The following is a 20,310-nucleotide window of genomic DNA, read 5'->3' on the forward strand; positions in this document are numbered from 1 at the left end:
AGGCGGAGTAGGGAAATCAGGGTGGTTCTTCCCGCCCCCCTCCCTTTCTCCTAAGTGGGGATTAAATCGCACTTTGTAAATAAAAACTGTGTGAATTGTGTGCCAGGTCACATCCCGTCTACGTCTTCGGAAGCAGTAATAATTTTGGAAAGATTTAGCGCACACATTAAACGGTTCGCGGAAGCAGTCCAGAGCGCTTCTAACGGCTTGGATCTAATTAGTCATTCAGGTTGTTTCTTTTTAAATAAGACCCAGAGGAACACGCTAATTTTAGGACGCCGGTGCGGGGCGGGGGGAGGCGGAGGGGGGCGGGCAGGGGTGTTTCTCTCCCCGCGGAGGAAGCCCGTCCCGAGGCGGCGGGCAAGGCCGGGCGCGGGGAGCGCTCCCCGGTCGTTGACCCCCTCTGGCCGTTGTGGGTGCGGCGACCCGCGGACGAGCTCTCCCTGCCGGCGCCCGCTCGCACGTCGCTCCGAGGGCGCGGGCAGCCGCTCCCTCGGGACGGGGCGGCTGAGGCAGCCATGGCTCCCCCGGCTCCGGCAAGGCCGGTGCGGGATCAGCTCCGCGCCTCGCCCCCCCCCCGCGGCACCGCGTGCCCTGCCCTGTCCCGTCCTATCCCAGCTGCTTAAGGCCGGCTCGCGGGCTCAGCCCCGGCTTAGCCCAGGGCTCCTGTCCCCGCGTCCCCTCAGGGACCGCTCCCCCACCTGTCCGCCGGGCGCCGCCCGTGACGTCATGGAAACACCCCCTTCCCTCACCCCAACGGCCGAGGAGGGCGGGCGGGAATAACGCCTCCTTAGCACGGGGCGGCGGGGGTGAACGGGCGCTTCCCGTTCGTCAGGGCGGCTGCCAATCGAGCGCGACGGTCCCGCCCCCGGTCCCTCTCGTGGATGTTCCCCAGACGCCGAAGCGAGCGGCGGTGTCGCTCCGCGCGCCCCCGCCCTCCCCGCCGGGACCGGCGCAGGTAGAGCGGCTCTTTATGGTTGCGCTTGTCGCTCCCGCCCGACTCCTTCCTCCCTCCTTCTTGCTGGCTGCGAGGCGCCGCTGCCCGGGGGCCATGGCGGGGGCGCCCGGCGGGCGGTAGCTCGGCCGGCGGCAGGTGAGGGGCTCAGGTGGGTGTCCGGGCGGGGCTGGCGGCCACGGGGCCGCTTCCCCACCGCGCTGTAGTAGACGGGGGGAGGGCGGCGTGGCGAGGCGTAGTCCCCGGGTGGGCGGGTGGCGGTTGCGGCCCCCCTCGCTGAAGCGCCGCGGCGTGCCGGTAGTCCGCGGGGCGGAGGCGGGGGGGGGGGGCGCGGCGGCCGCCGGCGAGCTCGGCAGGCGAGAAAAGTGGCTTTTTACCACATAAAAAGCACTTTTCTCACCCGGCTCGCAGCGAGAACCCCGAGGGCTGCTGGCCGCGGCGCGGGCGGGCGGGCGGCTGCTGCTGTCGCAGCGCCTTAGCCCCGGCGCCTCCCGCCTGCCCCGCCGAGCCCGTCTCCGGTCCCCTCCTGCGGCCGTCGGGGTCCCCGGCCGCGCCGCTACAGCCCCGGAGCGGGCAGTCTGTTCCGGAGCGGCAGCGAACGTAAAACACCTTCCCCTGCTTCGGGAGGGTGGTGCTGAGGGTTGCTCATCATTTAACTCCCGGTGCGCGCCGAGACAGAGCGAATTCCAGATAAACCGTGATACGCCGGGCAGCCACTCCCCAGGCGCAACCTCCCGGGCGGAGAGGTGGCTTTCCCGGAGGGGTGGGCAGGGACGGGTCTCCTCGCTTGCTGCGTGCTCTGGGGAATCGAGTTGGCAGCCGGCTGGCTGTTAAAAGTAACTTCAGAAGTCTCGGGCATGTTTGCAAAGCCGTCGCTCTTGTCTAAATCTGTGGTCGTGTAAAATAAAAAATGCCACCATTATTATTTTTTTTCTTCTTGCCCACATCTTCAAGAAAATAGGTTAATTAAGTCCAGCCACTTCACTTTCCAGCTTGTTTTAATTTCCATGTGAGGACGAATTAGGCAATATGAGCATTTAAATACTCTATTACTTGAAAACTGTTTGGTACAGTTCACTGACAGTGAAGTACTCTTCACTGACACTTGCTGATTTATTTTTACTAGGAGGTTATCTAGAATGGCTAGAGAAAGGGCATTTACATTTCTGTCCTAGGCCTCCAATGATGGTAACAGTGTTTTTCCTTCTCCCCTTTCTTGAGAAAGGACACAGGGAACAGTTGGTTGTTGCTTTATCCCTTGACTTTCATTGATTAATTATAGAGTTCAGGATGTTTCACTCTACATAATTTCAGCAGAGCTTGTAAGTCCAGTTTGGGTATTTAAAGCAAGTGTTTTCGTGGACGTTTTCTGTAAAGCCATGAATAACAACAGTTTTAATTTCCATGAGCTTTGTTTTTTATTATTGAAAATGTTTAAAAAGAAAACCTTAAGTAATACTCCCTAGTCTGTGCTCCGAATAGATTAAGCTAAATATTTTCCACCGTGGCTCCTAGTCTGTCTATAAAGCAATAGCATTCACGATTCTTTATTCTCTTTTCCTTTACTCTGATATCCCCCTCCCCACACACTGTTAGGCCCATTTATGTCCTCTCTTACCATTTTGTATAATATCTGGCTTTGCATGCAGGAAAGGTGGGAGGGGAGTTTTAGGGATTGGAGGTGCTCGCTGTGTATGAGTGTGGATGTGTGTGTGCATGCTGAACAGTTGTGGTTGGGCTGACATTACCAGCATGTTCACCAGGGACAGGAAGTCATGGTGAGGCTCAGCTGGAGTCTGCTTATTGCGATGCTGCATGTGTAGCTGGCTCGTTCGCTTTTGCAAATGTAAGTATACTGTATTTTATACAAAACCTTATTTGGTTTTCTGATAGCTGTGCGTATGTCACTGTACAGAATTGGGTCTAGTTCAAACTGCATCCATTATAAATAGATGTATGTCAGTCTAACAAGCTTTCCTTCATTTGTTGCATTCTGTAGGTTTTGTTACATGCTGTGTAGAAAGTAGAGTGGAATAGGGCATTATTCTGGCAGTCGGGGATCTTATGGTTTCTCACTGTAAAGCTGAGTTTTCAGTTGCTACAAACAGTGCTGTTAGCAATTTATATATGAGCTACGTTTTCAACAGGAAGGCTTTTCTCATTTTGTAGCTAATATATTTTAGACTTAAGTTTTATTTGCTTTAATGTGCATTTAAAAAAAATGCAGTAATGAACAAGGCAGCAGAATGAGTATTGGACTGTGCAGTCATGGGGTACTTTTATACGTCAGAAGCAGCATAGTATTTATATCAGCATATTTTGATCTCATTGAAGTCAGTAGAAATTTCTCAGTTGATTTCAATCTTGTTAAGATTTGACTCACTGAAGATGTAAAGTTTTGCTGGTAAAGGCTAGGGGATACTGTGATACACCACTGCTAAGGAAGCCAAAGAAACTTCTAGGAGAATCTTATTGCCTTTTCCTGTATCAAGTTTCCGTTAATAGGATGCAGATACTGTGAGATCTGACAAACAACTCTTCACACTGGGACTAATGTGTTTCTGTTACCAAATTTACCCAGCTCTGCTGTTTGAGATGATGGATTTTCACGTTGGTCTTCTGCATTTGTGGTTGTGCTCAAGCAGTATACTTTGGGGGACAGACGTTGTTTTAAGTCTCCTGCAGTGGTCACTTGTGGTACAAGTACATAAATCCTTGAATACTGTGCCTTGAAATACATGTTTTGTTGCTTTAGTTTCTCGTTTGTCTGAAGTACAAGGAGCTTTTGTGTATGTAATGTTCTGTCTGGTTGTGGGTACTTGTCCTTATTCTGCTGACATAAAATATATCTCCTTGATGTTAATTTCTAATTACCTTAGAGCAGGTTTTCTGTCTGCCTTCAAGGCTGAGTGATGTGGGTGTTGGTGCTAATGAATATGGCAATCTAGGTAAACTTGGAAACATAATAGCTAAGAAAAAGTATAGCTGTGGGTCTGATCCTGGGAGGCAGGCTATCTGTAACTCCTCCTGCTTTCAATCTGTTTTAGCTTGTTGCTCATGCAAAGTTCTCGAAGCTGTTTGTGACTTTCACATAGTGCGTGTGTTCAGAATTAGCAGATTCTGTTACATATGAAGTTATGACATGAATTAACAGTGTTGGAGTAGTGGTTTTGGAGCTCTGTCAACATGAAACTCATGGCACGTTGTTGAAAATTGCTTGAAACCTTTAAAAAAAAAAAAAGCTGAGGACAGCCTCAGTGGAGGAAGAAAGCAGAAAACTTGCACAAATTCTTTCTGATTGTCTGTATTCAGGTGTCCCAACTGAGACAATTGTTAAATGACCAGAGTTTTGTTTTTTTTTTAATATGAATTCAATGGCAATTCTGGTACCTGCCTTGTTAGTAAAAGCAGTGAGCGCTCTAAGAAGTGGTTAGCTGAGACCAAGAAATGCATTCAGTCAGTTCAGCCCAGTGCAGCTCAGCCTCTACTGTCCTGCCTGTCTGGTGTGTCAGAACAGCACTGACTCAGTGCAGGCTCCTTGGGGTAGAAGTCACGTGTTAGTGTGTAGCACTAAGCGTGGCAGTGCTTAATCCTATTTCAGTGTCTGGGTGCTTGGTGATGCTAACCATGAAAGTAAAGAAATGGAGTCAAGCTGCTTTTGATGTGGAGGGTGCTAAGTGATTTTTGCAATGCCTTTTTGCTAATGATTCACAGTCTTTGGATGAAGGCTATTCTAGACGTGGCTCTTGACTCTTTTTCTATGGAAAATAAGTACTGATAAGCATGACTTGACAGGAAACCCTGTTATGTGCAACAGGAGGGAGGAATAAGAGCAAGAACTGATTTTCACTGACCTCTAAGCCCTGAGCTGAAGTAGTGCATTGAGAATTGCTATGAGTTTCTAGCTCTTAGAGAGATCTCCAAACTTAATAATTGTATATCTGGCTCTAAGACAGCCTGACATAAAGATAGTGGGTGCCTAATAGCATCTGGTAAGTCACAGAAGGAAGGCTGCAGATATGATTCTTTATGTGCCTCTGTGTGTTGCTTTTCAATTTTGTAACAGTTTAGACCGAATCTGAAAAATCCTTCCTTTGAAGTCATTGAATAGCATATTAGCCAAGCTCTGCATTCCTTGTCTGCCCAAGAGGTGTGTATATATCTGTGTTTCTAGATTTCTCACTTTCAAGTCTAGTTGTTAAATTACAAGTACTTGAACTGAGGATTCCCTCTTTAGTGTTTAAGTTGTGGGGTGTTGATGGCTAAATCATATTTAGGTTGGCAAACACAGCTGCTGCCATGTCAATACTTAATTATTTCCTTCTGGATTTTTTCTTTGCACACCTATGTTAACATAAGTGCCAAATAAATCTCCCTTTCTTCTGCTTTCCAATGTAATGCATGAACTGGGAATTAAGGAGACTTTTCTTTTGATTCACCTTTCCATAATAGCAACTTTAAGTGATATCTTCAGATTCTGCCTGCATGTTGGTTGAGCCAAAACCTAAAAAACCGTCACAGCAAAAACGTGGTAGTATGTGGTGCTGCAGTTGTCATGCAGCACACTTGTATTTAACTGCTGTTCTTAGAGTGAAGATGGTAACAATACAAAATAGCAAAGGTGAGAAACTAATCCTTGTTTGTACCAGTGTTTATAACTATTGTGTTTAATGTAATGATCCCTGTTGGATTTCAGTAATGACTTTTTGTTTCCATTAAAAAAAACTCAAGCATTGGGCTTTCTGGCCATTCGGTATATCCTCTGATTAATGTTTTTGGGGTAGAATTCTGAAATGTTTCACTAGCTGAATGTAGTCTTACTCTTCCCTCATCTTAATTTCTGCCAATTCTGTTATTACTGCTCGTGATGATACTGTAAAGGGTCTGTTATCACAAGTGACATCTCTTATCTGTTCTGCTGATCACGTAGGTCCCTTTCAGGGGACTCTGATCTGACTTACGCCACTTGTGGTTCTGGAGGCTTTTCGTAGTCGCAGCATATGCATTGTTACTGTTCTGATTTCAGTCTGTTCCATTTTCATATAGTTGCTGGTGAAAATGAATGAAGCTCCTGGTCTCAATGGTTCCAATAAAGAACAACTGTGTGGGTATACTCCATTTGACTTAAATGTTTACTACTTTCTGCCCAGAGAGTAGCTGAAACCATAGAAGAAAATTTCTGAACAGCTTGTCAGTCACCAACAGAAGCATGTGCGCAGGAGACTTGATCCTTCTCAGTGCACAAGCCCATCTGTGTCATTGTTAATTCTGCTTGTTACAGAAGGTTAAGTCCTGCCCTTCAAGTTTTCATGTGAACAGAGGAGGATATATGTCTCTGGCACTACTTTCTTCCTTCTCGCCAACCACTCACATTAAAAAAAGATTTGTTGCAGTGTCTCCCTCTTCTGCAAGATAATTGCTTTGTCAGTGTGTCTAGAAAAATAGCCCTGAGGAGGGTTAAAGAGAGTTTCTTCATACTCTTAGTTCCCCAAGTGAAATGTACAATTCTTATTTTTACATAACTTTTGCTGTCCTGTCTGCAGTGGCAACATATGGCATTGAAACCAGCCTTGATAAATTTTATTGTCAAAAGGGTTCTGCCGCTGCCTCAGGCTGTGAGGCATAATAGCAGCGTCTCCTCTGAACCTGATGCAGAACACGTCTTGCTCATACTGGCACCTGGGACATTGCCGGTTGCAACTGTATTGCTAGAAAAGCAGCTTGTTTAATAGTCTTATAAAATACTGTATTCTGAAGGAGAGTGAATGGTTCTATCATTTCTTTCTATATCCCTTGCTTGTGACCAATATAAGCGTTGAGATCCCCTAGAGAAAGCTTTGACAGCATAAACTGTGAATTTAAGTGCAACTTATAATGTAGGGGGGGAGGAGGGAGGAAGTTTTGCTATGAATGGGATTCAGTCACTGACTGTCTGGTATACCTTAAAAAAAGAAACAGTGAGTGTCTGTTAATCTTCTGTGGTACTGCTTGAGCACTTTAAAATAACAAAGTAAATCATCAGTAGCAATGGGGATCCCGAAGACATCCTAGTGATTACTGTTTGCATACTGGGGAGCTGATGAAGCCATCTCCAAAGGATGTGGGCTACTGAGTCTTTGCTAGTTTAAGATGACTGTGGTAGGAGTTTGTGGTGGCTTTCTTGGGTTCACTCCCTGATACATTGCAGCTTACCAAAGGTAGGCAGGCTGGTGCTTGCTGAGAGATACCTTTCTACAATTTGGTAACTGTGGGTAGTTCCCCCCCACAATTGGATGTATCTGTCTGTGCAGCTCAGTGGCACATGACCTCTCAATTCTTGGGAACTATGCAGCTGTTTAGGTAGCAGATGTTCTAAGAACTTGCTAGTCCATTTTGTTAGCAATGATTTCACCACCTCAAAAGAAGCGGGCCACCTAGCATGCATCAGGCTACTTGGAGCTGGTATTATTGCTAAAAAATGGCAGGTCTTTGCTTTTTAAATAAGCAATAATGGAACAAAGAAACAAAAAATAATAAGCAAAAGCTGTTATTAAGACTATGTCTGAAGATGAGATTTCTCAACTTTTTTTTTGCTAGTGAGTAAGAGTGATTAATAAGGCTCTGTGGTCTACCCTGTTGCTGTCATGTCATGGAAACTTCTCAGAACTGTGTCTTACTTGCTCTTACGGTTAAATAGGGTTAGTTGAATTGCTCAGAACAGCCATGTTTAGTTTCCTTAAAAGATAACATCCTGATAATGGTTTTGTCACTTAAGATATGTAACAGGGCAGGACCAGAGGCACTGGGCACTGAAACACAGGAGGTTCCCTCTGAACATCAGGAAGTATTTTTTTCACTGTGAGTGTGACTGAGCACTGGCACAGGTTGCATGGAGATGATGTGGAGCCTCCCTCCTTGGAGATATTCAAAAGCTGTCTGGACATGGTCCTGGGCAGCTTCTTCTAGGTGACCCTGCTTGAGCAGGGGGTTGGACCAGATGACCTGCAGAGGTCCCTTCCAACCTCAACCACTCTGATAATTCTGCTAGTGTATTTTGAAGTTTAGTGTAGTGCAACTCTTCTCTTCAAACTCGGTTAGATTGAGAAATGTTTTTGGAAAAGCCGGTTGGAGTCCTGGTGTTCTTTTTCCAGTCTTGCCTGGGCCTTAAGTGAGTCAATAAGCAACCCTGTGGCTGGGATACAGGTCATCTTTCATACAGCAGGGTGCAACCATTGTTGGAATAGGCTTTGTAGGGAGAATTGGTGGTGTCTGTCTGACAGAATTTGAATTCTAGAAATAGAAAAGAACTAGAACTAATGGGGTTTGCTAATTTGCTGATAGTAAGGTCAGATAACAAAAAAAATTGTGTATGAAGAAAGGAGAATCTAGGCTAAAACTAGTCCTGTTATTGAACTCTAGTAACAACCATGTTGGGAAAGAAGAGTTGATATTTCTTGTTTGTGTTCTGATTAAGGTTGAACAATGGAAGGAAAAGAATTTAGGTGTTGGTCTACAGGACTTTGTCATGTCTTGGCAAGAAAGCTACTGTTTTTTAAGAAGTTGTTTCAGTAGGTGTACCCTTACTAGCATCAACAAATACTACGTACTGAACAAAATGATGGATAGCTAAGATGTATCAGGGATCCTCATTTGTCTACCACTGTGGTATCTGTACCGCTGCTAGGCTGAGCGGGCACCCAGCTAGGTTTAGATTCCTGGACTGGGTATAATGGGCTATTTTGCCATGTTATTCTTAACCTTCCATCCAAAGAACAGATCTAAAGGGAAATGAAATCTAAAGTTTGGGTGTTGAGCAAAATATTGAGCCAAAGTATTATGATTGATTGTTGTTTTCCTTAACTGAACGGTACTGATAATTACTCTTTTTTTTTTTACTGAGTGACCTAGCTAGGAAGTAACAATTCAAAGCTCTTATGCTACTGCCACAGCTGCTGAAATTCAGGAAGGATAAAACCCATTTATTCTTTCCTGTTGCTTAAAAAAAAAAGTGGTATCATTGAGTTCATTTGCAGATTTGTTACTGTCCTTCAAATTCACTTCTCATCTGCAAGGCATTAAAACCAGAAGCACTCAGTAGTATGATAACCTTCTAAACCTTGTAAAACTAAGGTTCACTTACTAAATATCTCCCAGTGCTTAAAGAATCTCAAATTGTTGAGAAAGCAGAACTAAGAGGTAGGGAACTGCTTGGTGATGGTGAATAAACAAAGTTTTTGCCTTTTAGCTGATGTCCACTTTGTTTTGTTGAAACAAGCTTTTTAACATCCTATTTCTTAGAATAAGAATAAAAATGCACTGCTACAATCATGGTTTTTCATTCAATTCACTGAATAAATATAGAACTTAATTTCAGATTCAGAGATAAGATGTTAGAATTTTCCACAGGATAGCTGAATCATAGGCTTTTCTCCCCCCCCCCCCCCCTTCATTTCACAGCTTATTTTCCTCTGTATAATACTATATTGTACTCTACTATTTGAAGTTCAGCGGGATCAACACTTCCACTTGAAAATCAACAGCAGAGTCATTGCCAGGATGTCACTTTGGCAGATGAGACTTATTGTTTGTTTACTTGTTTTTTTCTAAAAGAAAAAAAAAAGTATTGTCAGGTTTTCACAAAATGGAGTATTTGATAAGGGTGACTTGTAAAGTTTTTTTTTGGTTTTTGGTTTTTTTTTTCCTTTATTGCAGGAACACTTAAGTATACAAGGTCACTTTCTTCTGCCATGTTGTCTGCATGCAATTGCTGATGTACTGAAGATCCCTTACTGGTGATAAATTTACATTTTTAAAAGATCAAATTTCAAGTAATGGGACACCATTGAATATTTTTAAATGCATACAAGGTCATTGTTTTCATCAGGCAGGCTTTAATAATCTGCTTTTAGTCCTAGTTGATTAGTTTGATGAGCTGAGTAGGGAAGATGCAACTTCCCATTTATTTCTAGCTGTATTGTCAGCCATCTCTTTATTTTTAAACAAGTGACTTCCTTAATTTCATAGTAATTCTGTGGTAGAATGGTGGCTGTATCTCGGTATCATCAAGTGACTGAGTGTTCTCGCTTGAGGAAATGTTTGTGGGGCTTGCTGTGGTGGTGACTGCTTCCTACTTGAAGAGGCTTAGGAAATCTTGGTTCCTGAGGCAGAGCTCAGCATTTGAAAACATCCACATTTTCCTAACTGTGGATGCCATTTCAGTCTTGATAATCCAGACTCAATGACAGTTCACATTGAACTACCAAATGTTCCTTGCCAAATGAGCTTGCATTATTTACTTCAATATGACTAGAATGCATGGTTAGCATAAATGCACCCTCTATTCAGTGCAGGATGAGTTGTTTGCTTCTGGTTTTCCCAAATTAAACTATTAAGTAGTAGTTCAGTGTGCAGAGCCCTTCTTCAAAAGGATTGTCTTTGCTTGCTGTTAAGTGAATTTTATGTTCTAAACAAAAAAAAAGTTAGTCCCTTGAATATTAGGAAGATGTAATGCCCTTCTCACTCTTGCCTGTCTCCCAGCACTCACATTTTGTGAACTTGAAGTCTTGAGGGATTTTCATTCTTAATATCATTGCTCAACAGTCCGCAAGTGCATTGCCACTTGATCTACCTTGTGATGGGTTACTTAAGAAGAGAGGTGTAGGCTGTGCATCTGTTGTGCATTACTTTATCGATAAAATCATATCTTCTATATTAGCCTAACCTAATGCACTTACAGCTGAGAGGAAGGGTGGTATTTGCTAAGGGAACTAGGGATGAAGGGTGGGAAAACAGATTTTTAGATACTAGTGTACATAACTTTAATTCTCACTTCTTATTCTTGTTGACCAAACTGTTTTTTTTACTTCCCTGTCATTCTTTTTGGCCCTTGAAAATAACGGGGGTGTTCTAAGTAAATCCGGGTGAATCATCTTGTGAAACTGTTTTGCCCAGACTGTGGATGCCACTGAAACATTTGCATGCAAGAATGTTTTGTGGAATGTAGGAGGAGTACAAACAAAAATCACAAGGCATAGATTGGCTTGACTTGTGCTTGGATTGGCTTTGTTGAAGAAGGGAACTGAAGAAAACTGTTCTGATCCCCCTAATTGCTCCCTGCACTGAGATTCTGAAGTGTTTGTTTCTGTTTATCTGAGTCCCAGAACTCTGGAAACTGCAGTCATCGTCTTTGGAAAGGCATAGGCATGCAAAGTACTGACATCAAATCAAGAAGAAAATATCAACAGATTTCATTGTCAGAATTGATGTAGTGGAAGCTACATATGCCTGGTAGCCTAAACATAGATTCTAAAAAGTACAGTTTCCTTGCTCTGCCACTTCTTTGTATTCCTTAAAAAACAAACCACCAAACCTTTGTTCACAGAAGAAATACATGTAAGTGAGTAAGGCTGAAGTAATTTATTTTTATTAATGGAAACTTTAGAGTATTAAGGCAAGGCCAGTTTACAGCCCAGGTTAAATCAGCAGTATTAATGTTGGTAAGTGGTATATAAAGACTTGCTTGCTGAAAGTGGCTGTACTGACACATCACAGGAACACTCTTGGAGAGAGTTCCTGGATACTCAATGTTCAATATTGGTTGCAGTCAATACGATTCCCTTTTGTAAAGTGACCAAGCATCATCTTAAAATAGTCAGAGCTTTGTCCCTAGGTGTCCTATTAACAAATTATTTCAAAACTTCCCTGCTTTGACTAAAACTTTATTCCAGGATTCTGACCAAATGTATCCATGACCAGTTTGTACACCTGGCTAAAACTGTTATTTTCTCTGTGTTTATAAGAGCATCTGCGTTCCCTCTGAGCCTTTGTAAACTGGTTAACTTCTTACTCTGTTCACGTGGGGGAGACTCTCCCTTCCCCCCAGTCAGTCTAGAAGACTTGCATTTAGACTTGAAGAGATGCAGAGAATCTTGCGATGTGGCTGACTAGGTATGCTCATGGTATTCACTTCAGGACAATATTCTGCTGTCAATCTTCCTTGCATAAGTGCACAGTGATCTCAGGCATGTCTTAGGTGCTCTTTTTTTGTTTCCTGACCAGAATAGATGCTGGCAGTGCCTTGCGCAATGACGTTTTTAATGTTTCCCTATAAGCCTCTGTAGGAAATGCCTTATTTTTATGTTAAAGGACAGCTTTTTTCTCTTTTCAGACCTTCATCAAATTGGTGATGGAGTGAATGTGTAATCAGCTTAGATGAGTACCTTCTGCTCCTTGGTCACTTCCAGCTGTCATAGCAGAACTTCTGATTGCCTTACTCCTCTGGTCCTGACCTTGCCTTCAGGACTGATGAACTACATTCCCTGTCACCACTTCCATTCATGTGGTTCCTCTCACCTGGTGTTCTAGTTGTTCGGTGCATCAGAGGTGCCTCAATACTTTTTGTTGGCAGCAATTTTTATTAGACACCTCAATTCCCTTGCCACTAGTAGGACTGTTAAATAAAACTAGCCCAAAGATAATTCTTGGCAACGTGTTCTGGTGATCCATGTCCAGCCTGATACTTTTTTTTAATTGTTTTCTGTGGCCAGTTACTTAATCACTTTGCAGTTCTTCTACTAAATAAGATCATTGCCAGCTTTATTAATTTTTTTAAGCAGCTGTTGTCAGGTCCAGATGAGATCTACAGATTTCCCTTATCTTTTTAAAATTTTTATTGAATAGTTAAACTCTTGCCATTGACTTTGGTATTTCCTTCTGGCTCTTTGACTTAATCTGAAATCTTGCATGCTACTGATTGTAGCAGGGCTGTTTTCTTTTCCCTTTTCTCCTGTCACCTCCAACTCTAAAGACAGGTATTCTGTTTGCTCTCCTGCTGTTGTAGAATATCTCCCATTGGTTTGTTTTTGTCTTCTTGAAAAGTATACTTGATGGTTTTTAAATTTCTATATTGGCTAGAGGTGAAGTAGGCACAATAACTTGAGAATGCATGAAAGTTTTATTTGCAACTATATGTACAATGTAATCTGCATTTTCTTGCAGAAATCTGTAGCAGTATCATCTGGTTTCCTCAACTCATGCTCAGGAAGCTGTTACTTTTGACTCCATGCTGGTTGTGATAGTTTCCAGGCCTGTTCGATAGTAGACAACCTGTCTTGTTTACTAAGAAATTTTCAGTGCCAGGTTACTTCTTCACTTAGTTTCGATGTGTTGTTGAAGAAATCTGTTTTTAATATGTTTTAAATAAGTTTTTTTTTAAGTTTTAACTTTATTCCTGTACTTTAACGTATGAGGTGCAACTTCTTTAATTCCTTTCTTGCCTTTTTGGGAGGGGTGGGGAAGCTATCTAGTTAGACCTCTTTCATCTTGCAGGTTGTTTACTGCACACTGCATCCCATGCGGCATTGCCAGATTTGTTTCTGCACATTTAATTAAGCAGCAGGCTAGCATTTTCAATTTAGAGAGTCTGAATTCTTCAGTCTACCAGACTACTTAAACTAGTTCGTTTTGCTTATTGCTCACTTGAGTCAGAGAAATTAATCTCCTGTAATGCCCAATTCACTGTGATATTTTTCATTCTAATAAAATAAAATCTGTACCAATGCTGGTTTCTTGGAATCTGCTGCAGACTCTCAGCACTCTGAGCAGGGCTGTCTGTTTTTAAAGTGCTTTTTTTTGGATGCAGTTGGATTCTGTTCATTCTTTTGCAGTGTGGTGTGTGTGGTTGATTTTTTTTTCTAATTCTGTCACAGTTTTAAGTGGTGTAGATAGGTACTGCCCCTAACTCTACTGGCTTTTCTGAATAGTGTATACATTTCAGTATATGTTTTAGCCAGTAAGGCTCTGTTGTCCCTGTGATATCTAGCCTGTATTGAATTCAAGTTCATCAGTTTTGTAGTATAGGCCTCTCTTTTAAGTACACAAGTACTTCAGAATGTTTTATCTGGTCATACCTGTTTACCAGGGCAGAATACTTGTCTGCCTGACCCCTGTTCTCATCTGTGTTAGGACTTTTGGTCCTTTATCAAACAATCAGAGGTAAGAGTCCTTCTTGGCTACATCCTCATTTTTCTTTTGCTATGGTACAGTGAGGTTAGATGCTGAGATTGCATGGGTGCCCAACAACTTTCACTTCTCACTTTCATTTGTAAATCCCTTCTTGGGTGTGTCACCTTGTCCTAGAGGCTCAGTGTCATTGTCTCATGAACTGCTGAGTGACTCTGAATACTCCAGTGTTTCACCCATCTTTCTCTCTCCTCGTTATTTTAATGCCTCTATTAAATCCCTTGAGATATAGCTGGATCAATTGTTTGAAGTCCTGCCATAGAAATAATCTTTAGATTTCCTGCTCTCCTCCCCTTTGCCCCCCCCATTCTGTTCTGTAATTGTAACTTGAGTAACCTTGAACGCCCAGAAAGAATATAGCTTCAGATCAGCAGGGAAATACATAAAGTGCAAGGAGGAAGGGGAAGGGCTGACATATGTGAATCATTTGATGAGACTGTGAAAGCATTCACTTAAATGTGACTGACTTTATATAAATATATATATATGTAAATGTTAAAAAAAATCTCAAGTTGCATTTAAGTGAATATATTTAACTGAAAATATTTATATATAACTTTCTTTCCCCATGAAGTCACAGATACAGTAGTAGCTGTTGCCAGAGTTTTTCAGCAGCTATTGCTACAGCTGAGGCCATTTTTGTAGGTCACCAGATGTAGAGAAAAGCATCTGGTAAATAAATAGATTCCAGAATTTGTAGGCAGCATAACTGGCTGCATCTATTTCTTATTGTCTGTGGGGAAAAAGTATCTGAATAAACTTACTGTGAATAGCTTGCAGCTTTTGCAGGATGGTAGGTATTTATTCTGGTGGATCCTGGAGGTTGGTATATATTTACTCTGCTGAATCTTGTTGTTTTAATATAATTGCTTTTTAATTAATGTTTACATGAAAGTTTTGTGAATGTTTAGGCCTCAACTGTCCTGACCTGAGGCTGATGATGTTTTGCTTGGGGTTTTTTTGTTGTTTTGTTTTTTTTTTGGTGGGTTTCTGTGTACACATGTAACACTAAGAGGAAAAGAAGAAGGGGTTATACTTATGTAGGTGTTCTAATTTTGGAGAGGAGAGTAAAATCTCTTCAGTATTACTGGTGACAAGAAAACAAATCACCTTTTTCTGGTATCTTTTCTCTCCTGCTAATCCCCAGATCCAGATTTAGTGGATGGTCACGTAATGCTACCATAGCTGCATGCTTACTTTCCCAGACTAATGCTGCAGTTGCTTTGGCTGATCTCCACTGTTCTTCTATCCTTTCGCTTGTGCGGGTTTTTCTACTAATTTCTTAAAAAGCAGCATGTGGTATGTCCCTACTTACTGCACCTTATGTGATAGTTTTAAATGTGGGGAGAGGGTGAGATGTTTGATGCTTGAGACTTGTGCAGCCAGAGCTGGCAGGCTGCCCTGCCCTATCCTGCCCTGCCTGTATCTGGTTGCTGCCTGAGAGCAGAACAGCTCTACTAGGAAGAGCCCCGCGGAGTTCTAGGTCACTCAGCTCTGATTCATGACAGCTAACAGTTAGCATTAAGAGTATATTTATCCATAGTAGATGTGTGATGTTGTGCATGTTTGGTTGTTTGTTTTTTTTTTAAAGCATTCAGGCTGTCATGATTGGCAGTTTTGAAATAAAAATGCTTTCTGCAAGTGACAGAGCTAGTATACAAAGTGCCTCCAGTATTCATCCCTATTTTTGATGCTATTTATCCATATTTTGGTCTGTTACTTCAGAAGGAAAAATATTAATGGCAACAAGCATCATGATTTTGTGCTTTATCAGAAGTGGGTGAATGAAGCCTGTCTACGCCTGCACTGACAGTAGGGAGCCTTTCTGTTCTGCAGCAGCTCAGTTAGCAGTAGAGCACAGATGTTCCAATGCAGAACAGTGCATGTCAGGAGGCTCGCTTTAAAATCTCTCTTAAGTAACAAATAGACATAGTTCCTTTAACCTGTTTTATCCAGCCTGGTCTGCACCTCAGAAATGGTAGCTCAGAGGACAGAAAAAGCTGTGGCGTGCTACCTTTGGCCTTGTTCAGTATAGTAGGTACTTCCTGGCAGACCTCCAGCTGGTGCTCCTACAGTGCATGCACAGCTCTAACACAGGCAAACCTGGAGTCTTAGCTGGCTGTCCTGGTTTCAGCTGGGATAGAGTTGATTTTCTTCCTAGTAGCTGGTAGGTGCTATGTTTTGAGTTCTGTATGTGAAGAATGTTGATAACACACTGATGTTTTCAGTTGTTGCTAAGTAGTGTTTAGTCTAAAGTCAAGGATTTTTCAGCTTCTCATGCCCAGCCAGCGAGAAAGCTGGAGGGGCACAAGAAGTTGGCACAGGACACAGCCAGGGCACCTGACGCAAACTGGCCAACAGGGTATTCCATACCATGTGACATCACATCTAGTATATAAACTGGGGGGAGTGGGGGGGGGGGGAATCGCCGCTCGGGGACTAACTGGGTGTCAATTGGCAGGTGGCGAGCAATCGCACCGTGCATCACTTGTACATTCTAATCCTTTTATTATTGCTGTTGTCATTTTATTAGTGTTATTATCATTATTAGTTTCTTCTGTTCTATTAAACCGTTCTTATCTCAACCCACGAGTTTTACTTCTTTTCCCGATTTTCTCCCCCATCCCACTGGGGGGAGGGGGAGTGAGTGAGCAGCTGCGTGGTGCTTAGTTGCTGGCTGGGGTTAAACCATGACACTGGCCCATCACTTCAGCTCTACTGTGACATTCAGTAATGCATCTGGTCTGATAAATACTTTCTTTTCCATAAGTTGTGTTATTCTTCTTTTCCCCACTCACCAAAGACAGGGATGAAGAAGAGCAGAACTTTTAAAAATTAAGAATTCGGCTCAGTAAAGAAGAGAGAAGAGGATGGATGAAAACAGAGAAAATAGGTAGAGGGTGGGTGCAAGCTAGGTGATGGTTTGGGGGAAGGGAGTTTACAGTTATGGCCTGAGGGAAAGTGGAAAGACTTGTTATTGCAGTAGTGGCTTTTTTTTTTTTTTTTTTAACTCCCTGAATTGTAGAAAAATTGTGGGTACTTCAGTTACATAATGACCTCTAAAATGAAAGTGAACAGAAATGCTGAGTCTGTAGAACATATTTCTAGCTGTCAGCCAAATTTTCTGCCTGAAACTGTTTATTGGCTCAGAGAGGGAACCTACATAGAACTCTTCCTTAAAATTTTGAAATCCTTATTGGGTATAACAAGGCAGAAGAGAGAACTTGTTTCATGCCTTTATCGGGGTCCTGCAATCTCTGCTGCCATAGCAGATTTTGGACCCCCTCATGTATGTCAGGCCAATACAATGGCTGCAGGGAAGAGTCAGGCTGCATGTGTGTGTGCAGGAGACTCACTCTTCCTCTTCCTCCCCTGTGGTGCCTAGCTAAGTGGCACAGGAAGAAGCATGTGGGTACCAGGGCAGCCTGCCTGTAAAGGCAGCAACTTGACTGGAAACATGGGACTAACAAGATTCAGTACAGTCTGCTAATAAAGCAACAAGATTGCTTAGTTTAAAAAAGTGTAGGTATGCGTGCTTCCATCACCTGCTGGAACCAGAGTGGTGGAATAGGAAGGCAATTGATCACTTGAAAATAGGAGTTCTGAAGGAGTGTTGGACACTCTAATCATCTTAATGGTTTACTTCCTGCTTCTCTCTGGTAACATGCAATTGTGTATGCCTGTGTGCTCTTTCTAATGGGAATATTTTTCCCTCCTGGCAAGACAGAAAAGCTGAGGGGGAGCTATTAAATTCTGAAAGTTATATTTAGCTCAGAGCAATTAAAGCTAGCACTATATAATGACACTTAGAACTAGCTTATCCATCATGCAAACTGTAAGATTTTAATGTTTGGTTTCAGTCAGACTTGAAATTACTGTTAGCTTTTGCTCACATTCATTAAACTCTGATTTTTAGAAGGCATGTTTGTTGCAGGTTGTTTTGGACAAGTCACTTGCGTTCTTACCCTTCCCTGTTGGTTTTTTCCTAGTTCCATTTTTAATGTAAACCAGCATAATCCTGTATCCCTTCCAAAGGGAGTAGTTCTCCTCTACCCTCCTGTCTGCAGCTGCCTGATTTGCTCTTTTCATCTGCTATATGCTGGCAGCATGTTCATGCAGTGAACTAGTTCAGCAGTGTGGCTAAAAATCTGGCTTTTTTCCTGGTTGGTTATTAACTGGATTCATTTCCCACTCTCATTCCACTCTGTAGTCATGGAGTTTTGGTAGGAGTGGTTTTGGTAGGAGATGCAGCAAAAATAAATGGCTAACTTTGAGAAGGGAGAGAATTGGCTAGTTCTTCCCCAAGGGCCCAGTTCTACTTGTTGCGGATTTACACCAAATCACACTCAATTGCCAGATGAGGTCTTTGTTACACTCCTGGTAGGCTCTTCCAGAAATACTTAGAAATGCGTAGGTTCTTTGGGACTAATACAGTACAAAACAACCTAATGAATTGTTGTAGAGTTGTTAAAAGGTCAATTATTGCATGTTCATTCTTTTTTCTTTTTTTCCTTGGATACCAAATAATTAGTTTTCTCTGTTCTGCATTAAATGAGCATCCCTCTATGATGCTTACATGAGATGTAGTCACCCACTGTGAGATATGTTTATTGTTCAATTTATCTTTCTATTCCACTGTATCAGGCTCTAGAATTTTTCTAATGTCTAATGTTTGTGAGTATGTCTGTACAAGTGTGGATTACTTTTTTATTTTGTAGGCACAAAAAAAGTTACAAACCAATCAACAGTGCAGTTAAGCTGGTCTGGATTTCCCAGATGATTTTAGAAAGTGTGCACTCATATGCAAGATATTCAGAAACACAGTATAATATGGGTGCCATCCATATGCTCACTGATCAGACTGGATCACTGCAGCACAGTGGTTTGGGGAACATGGGACGTTTTTTGGACCAGCAAATTGTGGAGAAAATTTCATTTGGGGAAGAGGAAGACTTGCTATGTGTGTGAATATGTGGAAAGATTGTGGAACAACAAACGCATCAGTTGGCTTTATGGGGTGACTAAGTGGTTGACACAAGCCTCAGCTCCCTGATGGGCTTCTCAGATACCTTTAGAAACATCATTCAAAGCTAAGGCCCCTGCATTTGTCTTTTACTGGGTGGTATGGAGTTCATGAATTCTGCAGTTGCGAAGACAACGCCAAACTCTTACACAGGGGGCTGCATAATACAGTGGAAATTTTTAGGTATTGTTTTGGGTAACTTAGCTAAACAAAGGCTTTGGCATTGAAGTGGTGGAAATGGCAACTCCCCTTTCCTGTCCCTTGACCTTGTGGAATTGCTGCATAAGGTCTGACCTTGTGGGCTGTGTTGAAAAGCTCCATTATTTTTCTTGCTTTTTTGGGGGACAGTGATTTTTTTTTTTATGTCTATTTTTTAGGCCGTAGTGTATTTTAGAAGTTAGCACAGAACTGCTGATGGCCTAATATGCCTAGTGAGGGAGAATGCTTAGGTTGTATTTCCTTGTATCTGTCACTTTCCTTTGGGGTCCCTCTAGGGTCCCTGCTATTTCAATGTGTTATGTAATATACTCCTGATAACTAATGTAATAGTCTTTAACCTATATCAGATTATTTTTTTTCCTATTTCTCTTACGTTGTTCATGCAAGTAACACAAAGAATTAAAGGCACTATTTTTCAAAGGCTTATCATAAAGTGATTTTGTTGATTTAACCATGAGAAGTTTTTAGCATATGATTAGTTGGAAGTTGTAAATGTAGAACAGCTTAACTTTTGAGTTACTGGGAAAAACAGCAGCCGTAGATTTGGGAAAATCTGAGTAATAAAATTGTAAAGTTGGTTCATCACTCAAATATGTTATTTCAGCTGCGTCTGCCCAGTGCATGCTCCTACAGGCTAAAAATGTCGGTAGGCTTTTATATTAATAGCTATTTTAAGTCTCTAGTCTTAAGAGACAGCACAAATGAAGGAACCTTAAATTAATCTAAAGTATCAAAGCTAACATGTCAAATGTTCTTTCTTACTCTAGTTTTAAAAACTTCCACCCTTAATATTTGGAGTATTAAAAATACACAAGTTCATACAATAAAAAAAGCTAATCCTGAAATTAAATCATGGATGTTTAGACTTCAAACCAGCTGGGGGCAGTGACATTTTCACGAATGTAACAAACAGAAGAAGTAAGGAATTGAGTGTAAACATGAAATTAGGAGTTATTAAATGTAGACAACTGGCAAGAGAAGGCAAAAGTATTGCTCAAAACTCAGTGAGTGAAAAACACAGAAAAAGATTTCCTTTTTCCTTGGAAAATATGCTAACACTTTAAGAATACTACTAAATAAGGGCAGTAATGTCAATAATTGAAGAAATGCAGGA

General features: G+C 42.1%; 1 protein-coding gene across 7 annotated transcripts in view; it reads left to right on the forward strand.

Moving 5' to 3' along the window:
* Nucleotides 1-865: 865 nt before the first annotated feature.
* The window catches only part of OSBPL3 (oxysterol binding protein like 3), a 96,356-nt gene continuing 76,911 nt past the window's right edge, over nt 866-20,310 (forward strand). For 5 of the 7 annotated variants that reach the window (XM_030009314.1, XM_030009320.1, XM_030009319.1 and 2 more), the window contains exon 1: nt 866-1,106. The gene's annotated coding sequence lies outside the window, so the exon portion shown is untranslated. Of the gene's footprint in view, nt 1,107-2,703; nt 2,802-20,310 lie in introns of those variants that run through there. The other 2 variants (XM_030009315.1, XM_030009316.2) reach the window with 2 other exon arrangements.

The sequence above is a fragment of the Aquila chrysaetos genome, chromosome 3 (genome assembly GCF_900496995.4).
Source record: "Aquila chrysaetos chrysaetos chromosome 3, bAquChr1.4, whole genome shotgun sequence".
NCBI classification, from domain to species: Eukaryota; Metazoa; Chordata; class Aves; order Accipitriformes; family Accipitridae; genus Aquila; species Aquila chrysaetos.